Here is a 4609-nt window from a genome sequence, read left to right as displayed (position 1 = left end):
CACGTGATTCGCTGACGCAACAATATATAGGTAAGTGCATGAGCACCGAGGTGTTCCATAAAGACAATCACATACACATTTCTATCTGTACACTTTTACATTACAGCAAAGAGTATGAAATTCTAAGAACTTACGTGTGAGAGCAAATAACAATATAAAATACTATGTCCACCACAATATATCTGCCATATTCAATTTCCGATGAGACCTTTCGCTTTTGGGTTCCTCTAGCCGGCTAGATATGACAGAGACAGTATTGGTCTAGTGTCACTCTAGACGCTATATATATATATATCATTATTTTCATGAAAACAATTGTTATGGTGTGAACTATATTAAGTAAGTGAAGTGTAATTATTATCAATTTCATTTACATCACTTACAAAGAAGAATAACAGTAATAATCGATTACACAATATCATTTATTTATTTTTAACACCAATTACTTATTATTATATATACTTAAATTAACTTCGCTACTATTCAGAAAAATTGGTGAACCAGCAGACTAATGTTAGAAAATATAAAAAATGGTAGGGAAAGATGAAAGGAAAAATGATGGCATCCAAAACCCACCATTAAGGAAAGTATTAATAATCAATTTATTTTTGATGCCATGTTTTGATGTTTTAACATCCATTTAACGTTTTCGGTTGCTGTTGCACCAATTCTGGAAATTCCTTTGAACTTTAAATTTTAAAATCAAATCATGTAAAATTAAGTTAAACGTGCACAAATTATGCATTCGTGGTAGTTTGTTCGTGCCTCTATAAAATCTTATATAGAAAAACACGTACAGAAGTACAACATTTTAATAATGAGCATCAGTTACAACTTCAAATGCAATATAATATACCCTTAATGAACAACAGAATATTACAAGTTAAAAGTTTCTGTTGTACAAAACACAATAAAAAATCAGCGCATAATTAAAACACCAGTTCAAACGCTTTTAACTATGATTAAGTAATAACTTATAGCATAAATATATAAAATGACACGAAACTAATAAAAACCCTTTAGTAACACAAGTTTACAATGTTCAAACTGCATTTTGACATTACAGGTCAAACTACTTAATAAAAATAAACCTTTTAATGATGATCATTATGAAATTTGCAAAATTAAAATACAGTTAAACTTTTTTTTATGAAAACAAAATATCAGTACGTTTGGTGTATTCAATAATCATTAAGCTTAAGGTATTGAGAATACTGGAAATTCAAATTGAAAAAGAGTGATGTTTCGTAACTCATTCATGCAAAATAGTAATACACAAAAATTAGGTAATTTTAATTTACACCCACAAACGACCCCAGGTAGCTATTTGATATACATCTTGCTGATGTTGACCACAGAATTCTACTTGAGTAATGTAAAAGAAGCTATAGCAGTCTTTCTCGCCTTCAAACGTATTAGAAATCCTAGTGATAATTTCTAGTCATGCCAATCGTATGTTCTCTATACATTAGACCTAATAACAGCTGTTCTAAGTATGCAAGTGGCGAGTATCACATCTCAGTTCTGCAGAAATTCTCTACTAGTTCGAGCAACTATCACAAGAGGTTGGGTAACCATTTCACTGCTGAATGTGACTCGAAAAGTAAGTGTTAAAACGCTCTTTTGGGTTGTTAATCCTAACTTTATAATAATCAAGTGGTTATCATATGATGCAGTGAATACACCATTCGTGAGACATCATTTATTAGCAAAGATAGTGAGGAACTCTACTCCCATTCAGTTTTTGATTTTTCAATCAAATGACTATGGTAACTGTTGTTTTGGCAGTTAACCTCAGTAGCATTGATTAAAAGGTCATCATTGCTATCCCAGCTCTTTCATTGACAGTGCATTCCAGTTATTTCATCCTGTCTCTAAGAGAGAACTAGCTATATCTAGGGGTATTCTCTATACTGAAGAACCCCAGGGTTGACCTTGTTTTGGCCAATTTTTATCCTCAGAGCAACAAACACACAGTACAGTACCAAACATCATGTGAATGCAACTAGAAAACTACTTTTGCTCATTGTCAGGCTTTGTAACACCCTGATAGCCTTCAGCCCTTGTATTATGCAGTCTTAAGTATTTCCTGTATAACAGCATGTTTTGGTGGCTTAAAGCAACGGTATAGCACAATATACTGCACTGATACAAGTATCACAGGTTACATATATACCTGTCATCTTCCTCAATTTGCAAAAGTTTACTTCACCTTAATGCATAACAAGTAGTCCCACGTTAGATTAAAGTCCTTCAGATGCTTATTTCAAAGCCACTGAAGTATTATTTGTAGAGTACACCTACAAGTGGCATCATCACATTAGATATGAATGTTTTTATTTACACATTGACGGTTTCCAAGTGAAGATATCCAAGAAGTAGGCACTCTCATAATCAATCAGATAATTCATGAGCATTTCTATGTGCAGTCATTTTAGTAGATTTTTAAGGTTCATAAATTATTTCAGCTGCTCACGAATGGGGAACTTTCTACCATACAATAATATTTACATACATTAAAACTGCAAGCTATTTTTTCTTTGTTATACAGTATCTGCATTCAGTAGCTATAAACATATAACTACTGTATGTGATTATAAGTTATACTGAATCCTACACATGAAAATACTCTTCCAATCCAATCCAGCTACTGTTAGTACCAGTATTCAACAGGAATGGACAATCTTGTTTTTTTTTTTGTAGGCTAAAACTAGGATTTCTAATAAAGTACACTTTAAGAGATTGAAATGCATGATCCTTCCATCCACCTAAAATCTATTTCAACCTTAGTTATGGCAAATAAAAGTGCAACAGTCTTTCTAGTATGTGGAACCTTTGCATACTCTTCTTCCTGTTGAAAATTGCTATTGTACATGGGCAAGAACTTTCTGAAAGCTGAATGATTCCATTGCTCAACATCTACTGTAGCTACAGTGTTCCAGGAAAACATGAACAACAGTTTCATTAGATGTGCATTATCTGCGTCTATGTGATTGTAAGTTACTGTTCTTTCACCAAAAAAACAAAAAAAAACAACTCATCTGATCCGACAAATACATTGGAATATTTAACTAGCATTGAATTGTTGGTATTATGATTTATTCAGATTGCTTTTAAAAATATCAAAAAACAACGTAATATGTTTTGGCAGCTGTTTGCTTGCTCTTGGATGAGGTGCAACAGAAACAAACTTAGCAGTAAAACTAGTTACATCTACTTTAACTTTGCTCATTATGCCAACAACCATTTCATCAGGAAGCTGAATATCTGTAATTAGAGAGCAGCAAATAATAGTTTGACTGAATTTGCCTTGCTTTCCGGATCAGAAACAGTGTATTCCATGTATCGGTTTCATTATCATAGCAGACGACAATAATACACTAGGCTTAGTCTGTAGTAAACTACAGAACATCATTTGTACATTCAGAGGTAGTGTGACTCCCTCTTCAACACGCATTAATGTAGTCCACTGTTATTGTACTTCATCTGGGCAGCATAGGTTATTCGTTCAATACAAATGTGTTCACCTGATGCACAGGCAAAAACTAAGAGCCAGGTTTCATAGTAAGTCCATTCCCTGATCCCAATACCTGACAAAAATTAAAACAACTACCTTCATCCTGCGAGTGACATTACCTGGATCTAGTTGGAGACGTACCCCTCCATTCATGTTTAGTCAGTTACCATTTGTCTCATTGAAGTCACTATGAACTGGCTGGAAAGAAGTTTTTTGCTTTGAATGTTTGTTACACTGTAAGATTGAATAGTGTTCTGGTGGCTCTGTATCAACACGGAACTCGAGCTAATGTCAATTTATCGTCACATACCAAGCACTACTCAACCCTGAATTGTACCATAAAATTGGCCAAACCCACTTGGGGCCCATTACTTTTCTTTGAGCTGGAGAAAAAGCAGTCACAGCTTACCTGTAACCCTCTGAACAGTTCAGCAGAACTAAAAGTTTTGTTTATACATTACATTAAAAACATTTTAAATGTGCAAATAATTAAGTCACGTGATACCTATATTCCATAAAAAGTCGGAGTGAAACGTAACCGAAATGCATTTTGACATTGTTTGGCTTTTTCTTTTAGTGTGCTGCTACCATTGATCGCTTTCGAAAATGGGATGTAACAGCCCATAATATTCATACACTCAGATGGGAACTTAAAATTATTATTCCTTTGTAACTTATAACATTATGAAACAAAAGAATATAGATCAGCTTATAGAATCAGGCACATCTAGAAATAGACTTTCCACAAGTTGTACCGCAGTCATGGTGAGCAAAGTGTAACATGTTGCAACATGTGAGAACCCACAAACACAAAGGTCAGTGGCAAAATCCATTCACGTATAACAGGCAAAACTACGTAATATAACCAAGAAGGATTTCCACCTGGAAAAACGACACAAGTTGCTTCCATGACAAAACCAGGAAATAATGACCAACTGTAGAAATCTGTAAAATTTGTTTGTTTTGAATTTCGCGCAAAGTTACACGAGAGCTATCTATGTAAGACAAGAGGAAAGTCAGCTAGTCATCACCATCCACCGTCAACTCTTTTACCAACGGATAGTGGGATTGACCGTCACATTATAACGCCCC

The sequence above is a fragment of the Limulus polyphemus genome, unplaced genomic scaffold, assembly GCF_000517525.1.
Source record: "Limulus polyphemus unplaced genomic scaffold, Limulus_polyphemus-2.1.2 Scaffold1136, whole genome shotgun sequence".
In the NCBI taxonomy this organism is placed as follows: domain Eukaryota; kingdom Metazoa; phylum Arthropoda; class Merostomata; order Xiphosura; family Limulidae; genus Limulus; species Limulus polyphemus.
Note: the sequence above shows the minus strand (reverse complement) of the source record.